Source organism: Euprymna scolopes, chromosome 2, assembly GCF_053919585.1.
Source record: "Euprymna scolopes isolate OS-2025 chromosome 2, ASM5391958v1, whole genome shotgun sequence".
NCBI classification, from domain to species: domain Eukaryota; kingdom Metazoa; phylum Mollusca; class Cephalopoda; order Sepiida; family Sepiolidae; genus Euprymna; species Euprymna scolopes.
Genome location: NC_136483.1, coordinates 70,496,826 through 70,519,578, shown reverse-complemented (window position 1 = coordinate 70,519,578; position 22,753 = coordinate 70,496,826). Strand labels below are relative to the sequence as shown.

General features: G+C 34.0%; 1 pseudogene; it reads right to left on the bottom strand.

Moving 5' to 3' along the window:
* Positions 1–15,800: 15,800 nt before the first annotated feature.
* On the bottom strand, positions 15,801–15,917 carry LOC145243615 (5S ribosomal RNA; annotated as a pseudogene).
* Positions 15,918–22,753: the final 6,836 nt, after the last annotated feature.

Here is a 22,753-nt window from a genome sequence, read left to right as displayed (position 1 = left end):
AAAATTCCACCATGGCCCCCCTAAATTATTGCCATGGCCCCCTTGGGAGCCATGGCCCCCAGGTTGAGAGTCTATGGTTTAGTCGAAGAAATTCTCGGGAAATATCAACTCTAGTAGGGGGCCATTTTACACTTAATTTACATAGAAAATTATCTTTTATCCCCATAAAAATTAAACAAATTGTTAACTTCGCCACTAATTGATAGTATTCAGGAGAATTTTTAAAGAATAACCAAAATATATAGTGCGAGCGAAGTCTTTTCAGTATTTTTTACTAGGTGAAGGTCACTGCTTATCAGGGTCCAAAGGTCAAAGGTCAAAGTTAAGTGTTAAGTAGACGATGAAATAACACCATGGTGATCGGTAATAGTGGAACTTGGATAGGGTTTAATTATTCAAGAGGGCGGCTCAACAAGAACTTATTTGCATTAGACTTGAAAACGACCATTTTATAGTCAGTTGAGAAGCAGTCATGTAGTATTTCATTCCACAGACGGACAGTTCTAGGAAATAAACTTTGTTCATAAAATTTTCATTTAGTTTTAGCATTTAGAGATTAAGGGAAATTGTTGACAGTGGTTGTAGCTAGACAAGTATTCGTTGCAAATGTTTTGCAAGGGGGACGTAGATTGGAGTTCAATCGATCACCTACCATAAAGCACATTGATAGAAGTAATAGTATAGTTTCGGATTAAGAGATACGTTTGCCAAATCTCCATTGATAATGTATATATCTACAAGCTCTTCAAGGTCTAATATTAATGTTCCTATTAGTTACCGGGAGGTTGTACGTTAGGACCAATATATAGGTGATCAGTGTGCCCATTGTGATAAATCGTATTTGGAAGTGGAATTGATTGTGGGGTCGATATTTTTTATATTCTTAAGAAATATGTGAATCTATTCCATCGCCAACAAAATGAGACTATGTTGGACAACTTGTACAGAAGATTTATTCCGAAATAACAATCTTTAGCTTACTCCAGCATTGATTTATCTCGTATTAGATTTCTTCTCGCCACTAAACTTAAACACTACCGTATCCAAAAAAGAGCGGCTGAAGATTCCGCAACCCTAGTTTATGAACTCATGAACGTGTATAGCACACTGTCAGAGGATAACTACGGTCACTTGAGAGAAAAAAGGAAGAGATGAGAACAATGATATTGCACTCTCAAGTTTTATCGACACGTGCCTACCTTTCCAACCCCGCGGATGAAAATAACGAAAACAAAAACACATGCTCTTTTGCCCAGAAGACAACACGACATATTCTATTACATCATTGGGTAACATAGCACCCAGATATTCGCTCCCACCCCTTTTGTGTATGTCGGTTAATTTCTCTCCATCTCAATAACTCCCCTCCTCATCCCTGGTCGCCGACGCTCAACCCCAGCTGTTAAAACCCTCCCAAAAACAAAGTCACCTCAAATAGTTTTTTCATCTTCGCTTATTTTCTTTTTTTAATCTAACATCCCTTTAACTAGCAGTGCACAATTTTCTTTTTCTTTTTTGTTGTCATCTTGCACCTTAGCTCGGTTTCCCCCTACTCAACACTGAATATTTCTCACTTTTCAACTCTTCTACCTGCACCCCTATCACCTGCCATTATTTACGCTAATGGACTCGTCTGCCCTTCCACTTCCCATGTTTCTAACGAGCGCCATTCCTTTCTTTATTCATCCCCTCCGCCAACCCGATACGACAGAGAGCATCTATCTTGTCTTATTTTAAACACATCTCCGATTACATTGCTTTCATCATATGCTGATAAGTATGCAAGAAAACACAGCGTTTTCTATCACAAAATGTACATCCCTATTATTAGTATCGTTAGTATTAATATTAGCATCATTATTTCGTTAGTATTATCATTTAGTTAATATTATTACGTTATTTGCGCACATGCAATTGCTTTTACTTGTCCAATATGTTTTCCATGTGAACGGGTATTAAGGAGATACCGATGGTGACAGATAGTTCTAAACTATAGCTAAATCATTAATTGTTAACTGTTCTGCACTTTCCCAAACAGATTGTCAACTTTATTAATTTATTTTATTATGGACTATTATCCTCATCTTTTTTTTTAGGAATAGGATAGGAACTCCGATTCTCTTAACTGCATCCTCAGCAATTGCTGCCTTTCCATAGTTGTTATCGTCTCACCACGTTTTGGCCAAGTAAGCCTCTAGTCGGCTTTGGGTAGAATTGAAACCGCTATTTTCAGACAATGCTCACCTGGGACCGTAGAGATTCAACGTCTTTATCCACTGCACCACGGGCCCCGAAGCAATAACAACTAAAAACAAAAAGGAAAAAAGATGAGGATAATAGTCCGCAATAAAATAAATTAATAAATAATACTCATCTTAATGAATTCCAATTAGAATAATATAAAGATTGTTAACTATCCCGCATGTCCAGGGTAAAATTCAACACAGCTGTCAGAGCTCTCTGTGTTATAGAGTGGCCGAGTAGAAGCAGTAAATTATATATATATATATCTAGAGTTATGTGAACAAGAGTTGTGAAGCTATCTTTTGACAGACTATCAAAACATGTCAAACTCGGTGAACGGTCAAGTTTGCACCGGAAGGAATCCGAACAGGTGGCCGGAAGTTGGCGTGTCGCATGTAACGCGTTCCGGTCTGCGTAATCATAGTTGTGAATCGGATTCGAGACATCAAGAAAGACAGATGGGCTTAAAATGGGTTTTCCCTGAGGGGGAAGAAATTTCAGAATGAAGGCATAGAAGAACCCCTCAAAGCCAGAGATCGTCGGTCGCTCCATTTCTGCTATGACGATTACCTGAGAGTTAATAAAATATATAAAATATATAAAAGCACACATTGTCTTGGCAGGTCCGGTTCCCCAAGATGGCTGAAACTCCTAGAAGAAACGCTAGCAGAATAGTTATGTCGTTATGTTTTTATGTCGTTATGTATATGAGTCATATGTAATTATATCGACACGCAAGCATCAACACCACTAGATGAGATGAATCACGGGCCGTAAAATATACATTTAGAACAAGGACAACAGTCGTTATACAACGTACATACAGACATATGGTCCGTTTATGATAAGAAACAAAAGACATTAGAAGTTAAATAGATCTCAAGATAAGAACAGTAGTCCGTAGAATCCAAATGATACGAATAATCAATCCTCATCTTAAAAGTTGAGAAACAAATCATCACTTGTTCGGTAAGTCGATGCATTATTTTCCTTGATTTGAACTCTCCATATATTATTACTTTAGTTGTGTTTATGTGTTGTCACATTTGATTTTAATAGTGACTCATTTATTTTTATATAGAGATATATGTATATTATATTTTTATATATTATATATGTATATTATATTTTTATATATTATATATGTATATTATATTTTTATATATTATATATGTGTATTATATTTTTATATATTATATATATATTATATTTTTATATATTATATATGTATATTATATTTTTATATATTATATATATATTATATTTTTATATATTATATATATATTATATTTTTATATATTATATATGTATATTATATTCTTATATATTATATATGTATATTATATTTTTATATATTATATATGCATATTATATTTTTATATATTATATATGTATATTATATTTTTATATATTATATATGTGTATTATATTTTTATATATTATATATGTGTATTATATTTTTATATATTATATATGTATATTATATTTTTATATATTATATATATATATATTATATTTTTATATATTATATATGTATATTATATTTTTATATATTATATATGTGTATTATATTTTTATATATTATATATATATTATATTTTTATATATTATATATGTATATTATATTTTTATATATTATGTATGTATATTATATTTTTATATATTATATATATATTATATTTTTATATATTATATATGCATATTATATTTTTATATATTATATATATATTATATTTTTATATATTATATATGTATATTATATTTTTATATATTATATATGTATTATATTTTTATATATTATATATGTATATTATGTTTTTATATATTATATATGTATTATATTTTTATATATTATATATGTATATTATATTTTTATATATTAGATATATATTATATTTTTATATATTATATATATATATTATATTTTTATATATTATATATGCATATTATATTTTTATATATTATATATATATTATATTTTTATATATTATATATGTATATTATATTTTTATATATTATATATGTATTATATTTTTATATATTATATATGTATATTATATTTTTATATATTATATATATTATATTTTTATATATTATATATGTATATTATATTTTTATATATTATATATGTATATTATATTTTTATATATTATATATGTATATTATATTTTTATATATTATATATGTATATTATATTTTTATATATTATATATATATTATATTTTTATATATTATATATGTATATGATATTTTTATATATTATATATATATTATATTTTTATACATTATATATGTATATTATATTTTTATATATTATATATGTATATTATATTTTTATATATTATATATATATATTATATTTTTATATATTATATATGTGTATTATATTATGTGCTCTAATAGAGCACATAATAATATGGCATACTTTTTACATTTTTCCTCGTTGCTTGTTCATTTTGTAAGTCAGACGAGATTTTCATGTTATTTTTATGAGTGCATTCCCTAACGCCTTTCTTGTTTCGCTTAGTTCTACTTGTCAATTCATTTATTGCTGAGCTCTTATCTTTTTCAACTCTTTTATCGTAGCATCACATACGATCAACATCTCTTGCTACAATTGTGACACTATATACTGCACTTTAATAATCGAGATCACCCCAATATGCTAGTTAGAAATTTGGTAATACGAAAGAAATAAGAAGTAAATGACAATCCGAAAAGATCCAATGTACTGTGCGGACATAGTGGCGTCATGAACAGTTAATGATTAATAGTTACTGGAAGATTAAGATAGAGAATTCGAAAAATACGTATTTATTTCCGGTCGAAGTAAGCTGAGAGTAACCGAGAAGACTTAATGCATCGGATTTCCGGACGAGAATAGATATATTTTGGGAGATATTGATTGCTGGGGTGAGGATCGCAAAGAACACCGAGAAACGCGTGAAAAGAGGTCGATAGGTCTTAACAACAGAAGAGCCCTCGGACGACAGTGAATAGTCACGATGTGGCGAAAATCGTGGGAACTCAGGCTAACCTCTTAAACGGCCTCGGTGTGCATTTTGCTGACGCAGCGTCATGATACTGAAAAGGGTCCAAGATGGCGCCTGCGGCATTATATAACAATGCAGTCTCGCCGAATCTCGTGTGCTCTCGCCCACATATGCAAATATGAAAATTTAGAGAACTTTGTCTTTTATAAATACAGACCACTGAAGCAGATGAGAGAGATGTGAAAACGAGTCTACAGAAAGTACTGACGGACGACGACGCTGCTGCAGTGAGCTGAAGATTTGTGTGATCTCTTTTCCCCGCTTTGCAACGTCACACGAGAGGCAAGTTGACGAGAGACCTAAGTTGAGATCCTGAATTTGAAAGATAGGAATAAAGCTCAGAAGTAGTGACACTAACAAGACCCCCAACGACACACACATATACCACGTATTCATCTAGTTAAGTTCATACAATGTCTGTTTGTATTTATCGATTTTTATTATGTGTGTAAATTGTTTGGAGATCGCTTGTGCCAATGAGAAGATGAAGCAGAAGAAAAACCACGGCAGAAGAAAAACCACGGCAAACCACAGTTATTTTAGGCGCCAGCATAGTTTTACACAGTGTTTTGCATTTCCTCTTGATCCTATTTCATGATTCCGTAAACTTGAATCACATGATTAGTTTGACTCGTAATGTTGATAATTCCTGTATTGTCTGTTTTTCATGTACCCGATGTAAAATTTTCGATATATACGTCTTCAAATTGGCAGATATTTACATGATTTTACCTTAAATTCTGTTACATTCATTTAACTTGTAAAACCACGTGCTACTCCAACACTGTTTATGTAGTCTTCTTCTCTTTTATCTTTCCGTTCTGGCCGTACCGTCGTCTCTAACACATTGGCGACTGCCGACGGGACGTACTGGCTGACAAGTATAAAAAATAAAATGAAAATAAAACCCCACAAACTCCGACACTTTTTGTAAATATTATTTGCTGTGTGTTTGGTGTGTGTATGTATGTATGTATGTTTATGTCAGGCCATGTCATATGCTACTGGTACCATGTAACCCAGTACTACCTGCCTCATGGTCGGGTCACCGGCGACTAAACTGGTTCCACCACCAGACTTGTTTGGTGAGGAGGACGACTAGTCTCCCTGAAGGATTAAAAACAAGACCTTCCAAAGGGCGAATGAACTCTTTTTCTGGGTCAACGGCCAACTAGCACCGTGTATATTTGTGTGTGTGTGTCTATGTGTATTGGGGTAGAGAGGGCTCCCGTAAGCCGTGGTGAAGGCAACCTTTCTAGGAGAAGCAAATCTCTGATTTAAAAAACCATAAAGCGGAAGACCACTACCCGCATTAAGCTGGTCTGCAGTTTAATTTGTTGCTGGCTATCTTGCTCTTGCTTGTTGCTGGATCTGAACATTTTGAACCGAGAGAGAGACTTAGCTGTCGTACAAAGCTAAGACTCTGTAACATCATATTTGTATAGATACTCCCTCCGACGTTTGGGCGCATGAATTTTAAATGTCTGAGGGAGCGGAACTCGTCTGACAAGACGTTGCAATCATCATGTATGTATGTATGTATGTGTGTGTGTGTGTGTGTGTGTGTGATACCATCGACTCTCAGATCCACATCTACGTCTACGTGTCAGGATCGTGTTCATCAGTTGGCGTCAGCTCATCTCTACCTGCTTCTCCCTCAAACTTACGTTTAATCCCAAACTTTCATGTGACCTACGTAAATAGGAGGCCTATTCACTGAAAATAAAGTCACAGTTTATAAACATTCATTTTTATGGAAATATGTTAGTGTTTCTTGATTTATACTTTTCAACGAGGTTAAACATTACTTTTTTTTACTTTATAAACATTTTATTATAGAAAACTATTCATCGCAGTAATAATAAACTTAAAACATTATTTCATACAAAATGTTTTAATCGAATTTCATAAATTAAAAAAAAAAATGAACAAGTTAAAGCACTTAAAGTCGAGACTAAACTTATTGACTCCAAATATCGAAAAATAAAGATCTCTTCGAAATATATGAGTAATATTGTGAAAAAATATATTTATTAAGAGAACAGACTCGAAAAAAAAATCTCCTGTAAAAATTGTACTAAATAAATGTAAAAACTAAAAAAAGAAATTATTTTTATAATTTCTGATAAAAATTTTTACTATTTATTAGATTCTTATGAGAAAATATGCAGTTAAAAAGTTAATAAATCAACATTGCTTGCTGTATTATCAAGTTAAACGATTGTAAAATATCTCATTTAAAAATATTTGAAAATGGATGCATTTTTAAGTTAAAATTAAAGTCACATGTGAAATCAACAAATATAAAACTTCACAGTATTTTCTCATCAAAGAAATGATCCCTTTTTAATTGCACGTGTTCAAAAGTAAAATATTTTTTTTATCTTTCGGAAAATGAAATACAATCACTTTTAGACCATTTTTTTCTGAATTCTTCTATAATTTCTTTAACCATTTAAATAGAAAATAACCACCTTTCGTAATAGTCAGTACTCTAGGTCCGTGACCATTGGCCCTCACCTGCGACGTTAGCAGGTCACGTGATTTTTAGTGACGCAGGATCCTATTTAAGAGACCGTAATGCAGCTTACTACTCTCTTAAACTCTAACTGTCGTCAACCGTTGCAAAACTAAAACTCTCTGTCAACTGTCCAAAAAATTATTGACACTCCTAAAGTTGATCGTAAATTAATACTAAACATATTGACCTCTATTGTTCGGTGTTTTTGTTTCTCTTACTGTCACATCTTCATTAACATTCCTATTCAGCTTCCTTTGTGTATCTTAGTGGACAACTGCATCTCCATTGTTCTGCTGATAAACCTATTTCCTCTTTCTATCATATTTCTTTTTTTCTTTCTTCCTTACTTCCTAATATTTTGGGAGCGTCGATAGTATCACAAACTAAGGGAACTCAGTTTTCTTCGCTATGGCCGTACCCATCTTTCGAAAACTTGTATACTAAGATTCTCGCAACAAATAAAACCCGAATATCGTTACCACATCACGTGGTTAAGCTAAGTAAACAACTATTATCACCTATAATATGTAACAGAGAGATCTTGTTGGAAATAGCACGTATCGATTCTTGACGGAACAATATTTCTAATCAGTAGTTTCTTTCAGCCAATCGAAGAATCCAAGCGTGCACTATAACAAACTAAACATTACGTTCTTCTCTCGCTTTCTTCCTTATCTTTGAGAGACAAACCTATGTGTGTACGTTATAATCGCCTGGCGAAGCACACTGATGCCGCTTAGAAACACACATGTACATATATTCGTAGATACATACAATTCTTTATTAACAAGATATAGGCACGCAGGACGCTATTTCCACAAACGTAAACGCTGATTGCGTAAGCCGAAATGAACACACACACTTTATCACTAACAAAATAAAGACACGCTATTATATACACATATCTTCTTTCTTATTCATTTTCACATACAAAAACGCACACGGCGCTAACTGAAATAAACACGTATACTCAATCTTCCTATTACAGCCAAATATTTTTCTTTCTCCAGAACGTTATCGGACTCTTTTGCATTTCTATTCTTTACAAACACTCATTTAGTATTGTCTTATTTGAGAAAAAAAAATTAAAAGAATTATTTTGTATTGATAGAATTTATCGTTAATTCTTTCTGATATTGCTTTTCTCTTCATAGTCTCTTTTGTTTCTTTTCCTTTCAATTTATCCAATTTCCAAATATCAAGGCACTTTTACTACATTTTGTTATTCCACATTTAAGGTTGAACTATTTGGCCACGACAGCAATCTTATAAATTTTATCTTTTTCGCACTACAACCTCTCCACACTATTTTCTTTTTTTTAATTCTAAAAATCTAACCCAGTATCCTAGTTCATTTTATTAAGGGTGGATTACCAACTTCTTACAGATTTTTATCAAAGATCGTCAAATCATGCATGAATAAAAGATGGTGACTTTTGTTTATCTTAGGTTATATTCCGTCTTATCTTTCTTTTATGTTTATTAAAGAGGTCATACAAAGCGAAAACAGCAAATGGGGGAGGAGTATCACCTTTAAAAGCCCCCCCCCCTTTTTAGTGTTAACTCTTACAAGTTATCCATACTGAAATCACGACATCATGGTAAATAACGCATTTGGCAATTCTGTCATGCAGTGCCGTCAGTTTGCTTATCCAATATCTGTGGACCCAATCCGGTTCTGACTTCTAAATTTGGAATAATCCTCACTATTCACTCTTCTTCTTCTTCTTCTTCTTCTTCTTCTTATTATTATTATTATTATTATTATTATTATTATTATTATTATGATTCTTCTTCTTCTTCTTCTTATTATTATTATTATTATTATATTTTATTAGAATATTCGCACATTTGTTTTCTATATACATAGGAATAAAAGAAGATAATGACAAGAGTGGTGAGATGCATTAATGGTAAATAAATGTTTGCGTTTATGTTGTGTGACCCACGCTAGCTCCTGTTTATTTATGCATGTATATTTTTAACGCGAAAGACGTTCAAGAAGTCAATACCTCTGACTCACTTCCAGTTCTCTGATCTAGTTGGAGACTGTTAAATAATGGGGACCAGACATATGCCGGAATAAACAGGTCTGAGAATTGAAGTAATAAAAAGTTTCGGGCAATGCCAGTTTTTCGAATTTTAGCAAGTGAAACAAAAAGAACGGCATTTGAGATAAATGCATTCCAGATTTTGACCGGGTGACGTCAAACGTTAAACAAAGAAAAAGACGTATGCAGTCAATATAAACAAAAAAACGGTCAGGGTTGGAGAGACGAGTTACGAGACGAGACGAGAGACGATCACCAGCCGGCCTGTCGCCCAACACTTCCTTGTCTCACTCGGTCACAAGCCACACGCTGCTTGGCAAATAAAGTGCATTTTATTCTTATATCATCAAAAGGAATCGTCCGTTTTGCTATTGAAAATAGTCTACACTCGCTGCTGTCGAAAACAGGCAAACGTTGCGGTTTATACATATATTTCAAGATTAGTTCGTTATCCAACAGCACTTGGACTCATCACCTCCAAAGAAGGTCGAGGTGCAACCCTTCTCTGACAATGTCATGCTCATAATCTTCTGAGACAAGGACGGAGTAGTGATGACAGATTTCCTGGTAACGTGTACTACAAGGATACTATTATTCTTCACTTTTGAGGAAATTAAGAGAGGCTATCAAAATCAAGAGGCGAAACAAATCACCAGTGGTATCTTTCTTTCAAGACAATGCTCTGGTCAACAATGCACATGTCGCCAGATCAGAAGCACGGATGTGTGGTTATTAAACTCTCCCACCCCGTACTTTCCCGGCCTTGCATCCTTTGACTTTCACTTCTTCCCAGCCATGAAGTTGCTTTTGAAATGAAAGCGTTTCCCAGATGATACAACCTTTGTTGCAATATTTTTTTTATTATAATGGGGGTACGATCCCGCACAGTCGGGAGCATCTATTTATAAACGATGCTGCTAGGAACTGACGAATCAAATTAAGTCACGTTCTGCTACCAATCAATCAGAAGCCAGAATTGCTCCATAAAAATTAAACCTTTTCTGTAGCAAATTCGCATACGTTTTTTTTCGTATCAATACGAAAAGAATCTTTTGCTCTGTGGCTTCCAACTCAAGAACTGTCTACTGAGAACCAGTCACCTCCAGGCCTTGTGTAGAACAACTAACCATCGGAAACTGTTCTGAAACTAAACATGGCTTACAGCTCCAGAACCTTGATTTCCGAAATCATGTCTTGGTTAGAGAACTAACCTGAGGTGTTCTACAAAAACGATCCCCCAGAACTGCATTAAACGGCGGAAAAAATGTATAACTCTGGGTGGTTTCTATGTAGAAAAAGAATGATAACTGTGCCAAGTTTCGTTGATCTAATGCTTTGAGAAGTAGGTCAGGAGTATTACTTATCGAACTGTAATTGTAATTATCCATGGGGCCATAGTGTGAATCGGCAGTATATTTACCCGCATGCTATGTGCCGAAGTTAATTCACGCGAAGATGACCGAAAACGGGTGACTATAAGTTTCCATGTACTGCGAAGAAACCAAAATGGACACTGTGAAACATGTTTGTTTCATTTCAAAATATGGCGAAGGATTACGAAATCGTTTTTTTTCTTTCTTCCCTTTTCTTTCTTTAAAGATTGCCAAACCAACTGCCAACATTCCCCTGTTTTTTGTTAAAACCAACCGAGAGTTCTTTTTAGTATCCTCGCTGTTCCCTTAAGTGCAATTTTCTGGATCTCTTTTGCATTTGGTTCATCAGGAATATTAGTTAGGTAGGACTTCAGGCGCTTCTTCATAAGCCCTGTGGCACCTATAATAACTAGTATGATTGATATCTCTTTAAGATTCCAGTTTCTATTTGGTATGTTCTCCCTTTCAGCTCTGTTCCGACCTCCATCATAAAGGACACTCACTTCAACCACTTCTCTCTGACTTATTCCATAATACAACTTGATGTATTTTTTCAAACCACAAGGACCAGCATGGACATTTAAGGCATATTTTGTTTTCGTTCAGGATATGACGAACGGTTACGAAATCGTCATAATACAACTTAATGTACTAATAAAAATGAATTTAAAATCAACTCTGAGCTTACGCAAGATGACTGAAGTATTCGTAAAAGGACTGTACCTAATCATTAATGCGCCGCCTAAAAAATTGAGGAGTTTTAGCGTGAGGAAAGGACTATCATGAACAGTTAAACGAGAAACAAAATACCAGTATCAAATGAAAAGAAAAGGGATAGAAGAGAGGAGAAATCAAGGGGAGAAAAGAGAGAAAGATACATTGACCCTAACATTATCCTTCGATCATTTGGAGATCTTCAGGACTGGAAGTATTTTTGTTTGATATTTTATTTTCTTATCGTTGGTTACTTCACACAGCTATTACATTTTTCTTTTACCTAAACCCAATCTCCAACTCCCCTCGCCGTTGGACAATCAATCAGACTTTGTAAAAACATTCATGTACGATATGTTTATTTTTTAATCGTTTGTTCATTTTTTATGATATCATGATTATATTTCTTTTTTTCATCACTGTCTCAGTCCGTAGATTTATTTTGTGGAGATTCATTAACAATTGAATCCCTTATCTTAATAAAAATATCTTATATATAAATCTATGTTAAACCATCCATTTTATTATTCTTGCCATCCGTAGTCATCGCTTGGGGATAGAATAAAGAAAAGCTTATTTCGAACTAGACAACGTGTTACATCTTCGTTGTATTAATGATAGCTTGTATTTAGCATGTTTATAGAAAATGAGTTACAAAATATAGACAGTGGGATTGAAAAGCTAATGTCATAGAGGAAAAGCACACTGGCCAGCCCAAAAATGCTTGGGCAGCCCTGTCAACATTCCCGAGTAGAAACACTACTGACAAAATTAAAAAATAAATTTAAAAAATGCAATGTAAGTTAATTATAACTTATCTTAATCGTTTTAGCTGTTTCGAGTTTTTCCTTTTTTTCATCTCTAGTAGTGCACAGTTTTCTATTTCAAATTCTACTTAAATATTGTACGTAAAGATTATTTTAGTTTCTTTTTGTTTTTATTTTTTAAAGTTTTTATGTCTCTGTGAATTTATACTCGACATTGCATCTACAGAATATGTTGTCAAGTGGCATTATAGCTATGATAAAATGTAGGTATTTTGTCAGCTGTCAATTCCAGTTTCAATGTTTTCATTATTTTCTCCACAAAGTTATTAATTTTATAAGCTCTTTTGTACATCATTAAGGATTCAATGATACATGTGTATCATAGGTTTTCTTGTCGGTCCATCCCGTGGCTAGGTTTTTGTTATTGTTTTTTTTTCCGCTTGTTTACTTTCTTCATGATGTGTTGGTCGATATATAACAGGTAATGTATCCCTCTGGTCACTTTACGACATCCTTTTTATGCATCAGAGACTAGTTCAATTATGCCGTCAGAATTTTTCACGTGGTTGGTAGGCAGGTTATCGGTCTGTAGTTGAATGAAGTTATTTTCTTCCCGCTATCTTTTTGGATTAATGTAGTGATTAATTTACTTATCCATTCTGGTATGTTCGTTTTTTTCTTAGGGTCAATAGTCAAAAAAAAAAAAAAAAAAAAAAAAAAAAAGAAAAAAAAGAAGGTAATTCAAAGAACCAAACTTTTATTTCATCTCGATTCGTTTGTATATTGTCATGAAATGTAGATGTGCCAGTAAAGATTGAACTCAACATTCAGTAGCAAAGAGTTGGTGAGACGCACCTTGCTAAAAAAAAAAAAAAAAAAAAAAAGTGGCGAGGTGCGTCCTAGAAACGCGGATGCTGGCTAATGAGAAACGTAAATAATACCCTCAAGTAGCAGGGACTAGATACACCTCGACGCAAATAAAGACAATCATTTGAAGCCCCCGCTCACTCATAAAGAGATCACTTTATCATGGGGTGACCTACCATCCTATGCACTAATGATATACCTACGTACACGCGAATAAGAAAGCATCAAGTGAAACCGTGTAAAAATACTATAAAGACTATAAACGTACATTTCTTTTTATAACAAACAAACATACGTCTTCTCTAGACGCAAAATATTCCAATATCTTGCGCAAGCACATCTAACGTATAAAATTATCTTGTGATGTTTTAAAATTACACCCAAACATTTAACCTGATAAATGAAACTTTGCTTTTAACGAGTCAATCTTCATCTGTTATTGTTGTACCGTGTTATCACCCATATGATAATGCAATTAGCTAATATTTATTTTTAAAAATGACTGAGCCTGACTTAAGTAACTGCTAAAATAAAACATTTTTTAAATAAAAGTCAGCAAAAGTGACTCATTTTTAATTGGAGAATATTATATTTGTCTACTATAAGATTAAACATTTGCAAACAAAAAACATTTAAAAACTTAAATGGCTATACTTAATCCCGGCTAATACGGTGAAGGTGAAGCTAATTAAATAGATAAATATCAGGTCACCTTATAAGTTCTGTCCGGATTTTAATTCTCTGAAATTGAATAATTAGTGCGAATGTCTAATGAAACTAAATAATATTTATATTATTAGCATTTACAACAAGCCTCTTGGATAAGGTCCAAAAAAGAGTTTTCAATCTAATAGGTCCCACTTTGTCAACCATCGCCGCAGTGTTGCATCTCTGCCTGTTTTACAGATATCTTAGTACAATGTGCTCTGATGAACTCATTGCACTTGTGCCCCCATCGATGTACATTTCTCCGACAAACCCGCTTAGCAACAAAATCTCACCTCTTCACTGTTGAGGTCGCTAAATGCCAGAAAGCTATCTACTGTAATAGTTTCTTCCTTCAAACAGCTAGAGTTTGGAATTCCCTTTCCGCTTCCTGCTTCTCTAACTGCACTGATATGCAGAAGTTTAAATATAACGTAAACCAATATCGTGTTAATCTTTCCTAAGCATGGTCCCAAATAGTAACCCCTTACGTTCAAGTGGCGATATGCCTTGTTAGGGGTGAATGTGAATATATATATATATATATATATATATATATATATATATATATCGCATATATATATATATATATATATATATATATATATATATATATCGCATATATATATATATATATATATATCGCATATACGTATTTAACGTATTTAATATTTTTCATATACACATTTAACGTCATACCATTTAATTGTACGGGATAAAGAAATTAAAATTTTACTGCTGAAAACTCTGAAAACATGATATTTGATGAGAAATACACTCTAAAACTGATATATCAAATTACTTTTACATCATTCAGAAGAAAAAAGTAGCAAAAAATATTTTTAAATATTATCATAGACTATTTACTATCGCCATGTTAGCAAGCCGGACACTATAGTTATCTTGACTTTCGCATCATTAGAATATTTCAACAAAATAGAAAAGGTATTAAAAAAAGCTTCAGATTTTTTTTTTAACTGGCCTGGGTGCCCGGTGTTGCCCGGGTGTTTAGCTAGGCGTGTTAAGCAAAAAAAAAAAAAAAAAGTGGTAGTAGGCAGGCAGATTCGAACCCGTGACGCGAAGTGGAAAAGAACACGAAAAAAAAAGTGACGTCTTTGCCGTTGCGCCCACCGCCAAACTGGAAGTGGCGAAGGTTTAAATTAAGTTTAGTCAATCGAAAAGAGGGGATGACTTTTGAAAATATCGGCGAAAAAAGCGACCCCTCCTTGTAGAAAAGTGCCCAATTGACGATGAAGAAATTAATGTTTTTGGCCAATTTCCAAATGGCCGAGCTTAAAACGATGTCGATCGCATGAAAATTCGTTTTAGGTAGACATAAAAAAAGGCTTCCTTCAATCTTGACACTATGGTAACCCACTGTAAGGTGGGTGTCTGCGCGCGAAATTTTTGTGGCAAGAGTTGCGCAATCCTGATCGACATTGTTGAATACCAGTGGCAAGTGGAGGTTCAGGACGACTGGAAACAATGCCGAGATAAGCGGAAAGCATATACAGCACCTAGAATTCCAAAATGATCACCCAGCTGGTACTAACCAGGCTCAACGTTGCTTAACTTCGGTGATCTGACGAGAACTGGTGTGTCAACGTGATTATGCCGTATACATACATACATACATACATACATACATACATTTAAACAGACAGATGACATTTATATAACAGACGACGTTTGATTAAATGAACATTATGCTGCCAAAATACGCACACACACACGCACACAAACAGGTTCTCTCTCTCTCTCTCTCTCTCTCTCTCTCTCTCTCTCTCTCTCTCTGTATATGTGTGTGTGTGTTAGCGTGTGTGTGTGTTTACTATCAAGAGTTGACTTAGTAAAAATTCTAGCGACAAAAATATATTAAAGAGAGCACGCCATATCTACAATACAAATCTAACAAACTAATGAATGACACAAAGCTGAGATCGAATACCAACAAATCACCAATAGTTATAATAAGACTAAAATTAGACGAAAAAGAAATATAATTTGATATACCTCACCCTATAACCAAATGGTAAAAAACTAACTCGGTAAAAATTCTGGTTGGGGGATTATCAAAGTATCTTATATATATATATATATATATATATATATATATATATATATATATATATATATATATATATATATATATATATATATATATATAAAGCTGAATGTGTGTGTATGTATGTGTGTGTATGTATGTGTGTGTGTCTGGTCACGAATAGGCTCCTATATGGTTGACTATTTCAAAAAACTGATTACATATAATGATAGAAGATGTATCGAGACACAGAAATGGGTATGTTTGATCTGGCAGAACGGTGGTTCATTAAAATTGTGGGGTCTGCGTTGGCGCCTGGTCCACAAAGTATGGAAATAAAAAATTTAAAAGTTAAAAAAAACGTTTACAAGTGTTTTTTATATAGATGTACATAATAATACTTTGATAAATATTTTTTTAACTTAAATAGGGATGGTATAATAAAATTGTGGGATCTGTGTTCGCGCCTGGCCTCCATAGAATGGAAATAGGCACAAACTTTAATAAAGACTTTTCATATCTATCTGCGTAAGTATACTTTGATAATTATGTTTCAGTTTGAAGAAATGTGGTATAATAAAATTATGGTGTGTTCGTTCGCGCCTGACCTCCATAGAATGGAAATATGTCATAAAGTTTAACAAGGTTTTTTAATATAGATCCACAGAATATTGTGATAAGTGTTTCAGTGTGAACAGGTATGGCATAATAAATTATGGAGTTTATCTATTTTATTTTTACTTTCATCATATATTACTTTGGTTTTGATACCCCCAAATTCGAAGCTATCTCTTTACAACCCTTACTTTTCATAACCTATCATACTTTCATAAATCAGAGTCCATTTTCTGAAGGCTGTTTTTGAACCCAGTCAACGACGGGTATCTTTTGCTGCCCAAGAGACTGCCGACATTCTACTACAAATAAATTCTAAACTAAAAATCCATTGTTTTACTGCAAAATCTATCATATTTAGGGACCAATGAATTGAGGCAAATACATTGAAGACATTGCCAAGTCTGCTGGAAAGAAGGTGGGCTCTCACTACCCTGCTAGAACACCACTCACATCTGACAATATTCCATAGCGCTACAAAGTCACCATTTGCCATGCGTGGAGTATTCTTGCATCTAACACTAATATCCCCCTCTTAAAATAGTGGACATAAAATAATATGAAATCTAAAAAGTACCGCATTATCCACCAAGCTCCAACCTCTGTCACATCACCATAAAGTTGCATTCCTGTGCCTGTTTTACAAGTACTTTAAAGAAATGTGCTCTTATGAATTCATAACACTTGTGCCCCATCGTCGTACATGTTATCGAATAACCAGATGATCAACAAAATCCAAACCCTCCCCTGTAGACGTTCCTAAATTTTGAAAAGCCTTCTACTCTATAGATTATTATCAGAATCAGCTAGACTTTGAAATTCCTTCCCTGTCTCCTGCTTCCTTTACTGTACTAACATGCAGCAATTTAAATGTTAGACACGGCTCCTAAATAGTAGTTCTAAGAGAGTAAAAAATAAATAAATAAATAAATAAATAACATTCTAGAATACTAGAATAAAAAATAAAGAACGGAGAGTGGAATACACTCACTCTTTGTTAATCATGCTCATTAATATTATGCATTTAAAACATTTTATCCACACTTCATGTTAAAAGCATATTACTGTTAAATAATAGGTAAGTTGTTAAACTAAAATGACTGTTGTGTTCTTGTTTAAATCAGAAACACGTGAGCGAGTTTAGTCTTTGAGAAATGGACAAGGCAAGAACTCTCCCGCATGAGAACGAGAAAGCAACGTGAAACGCTTTATTTCACATATGAACAAGTAATTGCCGTTTTTGCTAATCGACGATTTTACCTTAAAATATGTTATATTCACTTAACTTGCAAAATCACGTGCTACCCGCTTGACAACCGTCGACCTCAACGTTGTTTCCGTAGTCTTCTTTTTTTATTATTTTCTCTTCTCGTTCTGGCTGAGTCGTCGTCTCTCATACATTTGCGACTGTTAGGGGTGTGCACTGGCTCACAAGTATAAAAGTGAAATAAAATAAAACGCAACTCCAACACAAAAGAATCGCAAACACAAAGCTGTAGGTTCGTGACCGTTGAACCTCACATTAGCAGGTCACGCATCTTTTAGTGACACGGCTTCCCATTCAGGAGGCCATGATCCAACTTGCCACTCTCTTCTACTCTAACTGTCGTGAACTGTCGCAAACTCAAGACTCCGTAACTGTCCCTAACTGTCGTGAACTGTCGCAAAACTCATTAATACTCGTAAAACTGCTTGCAAATTATTTCTAAACATATTGAACTTCATTGTTCGGTCCTGTTGTACTCTTTACTGCCACATCTTGATTAACCATCGTATTCCGCTTCCTTGGTATATCATAGTGAACAATTTTCTTTCCAACTTCTCTCTCTGCTGATAAACCTATTTCCTTTTTTTCATATTTATTTTCCTCTTCCTCTCCTATTTCCTAACACTTTGGGGGATGTCGATAATATCACAAACAAAAATGCCATTTGCTTAATGATCGCCCTCCCCCTTCTCCTGGAAAATTTTATAATATTTTAGCTTCACTAACAATCTCGCGACAACTAAACACTGACATCTTTACCACATCACATGATTAAGCTAAGTAAACAGCTATACCTCTCACATACTGAGCTTCAGTTAACTCAAGAATATCTCTCAACAATCATACGGCCCATTGCACTTCAAAGCAGGTTTTCACCAAGAATATACAACGCAGATATCTTGCTGGAAGCGAACGTTGTAATTTGTAGCATCGATTCTTGATGGGAAAAATCTGCAATAATTTTTATTTCAGCTATTCAGAAAATTCAAGCGTACATTATGACAAACCAAACACAGCCTTATTTTCTCTTTTTTCTTTTCATTTCAAAGACAAAAACACGTGTGTACGTCACAGTCCTGCCTACGAATCCAGCGGACGAAGGGTTTTTTAGCCGGCAACACACACACACACACACACACACACACACACACACACACACACACACACACACACACACACACACACACACACACACACACAACGAGAGACTCTCACGAACTTCCGCCCGGCGAAGCATACACACGCAGCTCAACGGACACACATATACATAAGTTCATCGATACAATACTATCTCACTAACAACAAAAAAAAAACACACATGCCAATACGCATTCATATCTTCATGCTTATTCATCTGCACATATGTAAACGCACGCGGCATTAGCCAAAATAGACATGTATACTTCATTTCGCCTTACAGACAAACATTTTTCTTTTCTCCAGAATGTTCTCGAGCTCTTCGTATTCACATTTTTTTTTTACAAACACCTATTTCGTACTTTGTTTTTATTCGAGATGTCAATAAAATGAATTATTTTGCATGGATGGACTCATGTCTTTTTCTCTTTACAATCTCTTTCGTCTTTTTTACTTTCGCCTTACCCAATTCCCAAATATTAATGTAGTTTTACAATCTTTCGTTATTCCCTATTTATAAATGAACAATTTGGCTACTAAGCGCAACAACATTCTTATAAACTTTACCCTTTTCTCGCTACAACCTCTCCACATTTTCTCTATAATCCCCAAATCCAACTTCGTTATCCTAGCTTACTATATTAAGAGTGGATACAAGGTTACCAACTTCTTACAGAGTTTTATTCAAAGATCGTCAAATCATACATGAATAAAAGATGATGAGTTTTGTTTATCTTAGGTTATATTCTGTCTTATCTTTTATATTTATTAATGCATTAGGTTGGTGCAATAATAATGTCGTTTTTTTGACGTTCAACTTCAAAAGATCATAACTCCTTTCATAATAAACTTTATTAACCGACATAAGTACCATTAGAATCGACACAATTTTTCCAACAAGAAACAAGTTTATTTATCCCATTAACATAGAAATGCGGAGTTCTGGAAGCGATGAAGTCACTGAAGGCCGATTCGGCATCATCTCGGCTTTTGAAACATTTTTCGAACAGGAAGTTGTCGACATGCTTGAAAAAGTAATAATCGGTAGGCGAGAGGTCCGGTGAATATGGTAGAAGAGACAGTCTCGTAGCCCAATTTGTTTAGTTTCTGCAGGGTCAGTTGAGCAACATGCAGTCGAGCACTGTCATGGAGGAGAATTGGTCCCTTCATCAATCTCGTGCACATACATTGGAGCTTCTGGTGCATTTCGTCAATTTGTCGGCAGTACTTATCCGCCGTAATCGTTTCGCACGGATTCAAGAAGCTGTGTTGGATGAGACCGACCGCTGACCACCAAAGAGTCATCATAACCTTAATTGGCGCAATTTCGGTTTCGGGAAGTGCTGTGGAGCTTCTCCGACATCCAACCACTGTGCCAAACGTAGCCGGTTGTCGTAGAGGATCCACTTCTCACCACACGTCACAATCCGCTCGAGAAATGGGCCGTTTTTGTTACGCAGAAGGAGCGTAGAAGACGCCTCAAAATGATTTTTTTTATGGTCGTTCAATTCATGCGGCACCCATTTATCCAACTTTTTTTGATTTCCCTATTTGCTTTAAAAGGCAGAAGGCCTGTTGAGTAGTCGACCTCGAGTTTAACAGAAACTTCTCATGCGGTTTTGCAAGGATTGGCTTCAATTAAAGCTTTCAAATGTTCGTTATCAACCGCAGTCGGCCGGCCACGACCGTCTCATCTTCGAGGCATTCGTCACCATTTCGAAATTTCTTGAACCACCGGTGTGCCATAAGTTCATTAGTTGTTCCTGGGCACAACGCATCATTGATATCACGAGCTGTCGCGGCAGCTTTTTGGCCTCGTTTGAACTGGAACAAGAAAATCGTGCGGATTTGAATTTTGTCCATGCTGTCGAAAAGCCTGCAAAAATGAATGAAGAGATTAAGAACGGTAACGAATAACACGATTTGATAGAGTGAAAAAACGCGCTTCAAAATTATATATGACATTGCTATATATAACAATGAATTAATTCAGAAATCTATTAATCTATATATCTATAAAAGTGAAATTGTCTGTGTGTGTGTGTACATTTCCCTACACAAACTACTCTGTCAATTTTCAGTCTACAGACCCGAGATTTGACATGAAGAGTATTGAGATTTATGAAAATTTTTTAAATCAGTTTTCGGGCAGAAATTTAGCTGTGCAGAGGTCAAAGTTCAATGATTTTACCTTTTAAAACTCTACCAAATTCCTCCGCCAATTTTGAATCCAAACACTTGATATTTTAGATGTAGGTTACTTGGACATGAATCAAACTTCTTAATTTGATTTGAGCCCAAAACAATAAATGTTAATTTATCAAAATTGGGGTCAAAGTTTTAAAAAATTTTTACCTCTGCGGTCTCTACCAAATTACTCAACCAATTTTTGGTCTAAACATTCAAAATTTTACATAAAGTGTATCCAGACACAGGGCAAGCTTTTTAATCGGTTTGTGTCCGAAAATTAGCTGCATAGGGGTCAAAGTTAAAAAGAAAAATTGACATTTGTGGTCTCTAGCAAACTGTTCAGCCAATTTTGGGTCAAAACATTTGAAATTTTATATAAGGGGTATCCAGACATGCAGCAAGCTCTTTAATCAGTATTTAGCTAAAAATCTGGCTACGAAGAGGTCAAATTTGACCTTTGCAGACTCTACCAAACTCCTCCGCCAATTTTGGGTCTAAAGACTTGAAATTTAAAATGTAGGTTAGCTGGACATGAGTCAAACTTTTTAATATATATATATATATATATATATATATATATATATATATATATATATATATATATATATATATATATATATATATATATGACGAGGACGCATCAGACCGTCTGAAACGTACGTAAACGATTTCAATGACTTAAAAACATTATTACAATGATCCAAACATAATTCTCAATGAAAAACCAAGACACGGAATAATAAAATAATGTTAAAAAATACACATTGTTGGTGCCTACTCCCTTATTTAAATATATATATATATATATATATATATATATATATATATATATATATATATATATATATAAAGTTATGAACAGTACATAGGGCCCGAGCAAAACCGGGCTGAACTGCTAGTCATATATATAATTAACATATGTGAGAAAACGATATTGTTTTTGCACCAACTTAATACAAATGCAAATGGCAAACTGAAGAAGAGGGAATATCACATTTAAAAGCGGCTCCTTTAATGTTAACTCTTTCAAGTCATCAAAAATACTGAAATTGCAGCATCATTATATTTTTTACAAGGTAGTCACCGCTTATCAAGGCCCAGGGGCTACCTGAGGATAAGGGTTAATGGGTAAACACCGTGATGATTAGCGATAGTGGGAACTGTGAATAAATTGATTATTTAAGAGAACGGCTCAGCAAGATCTT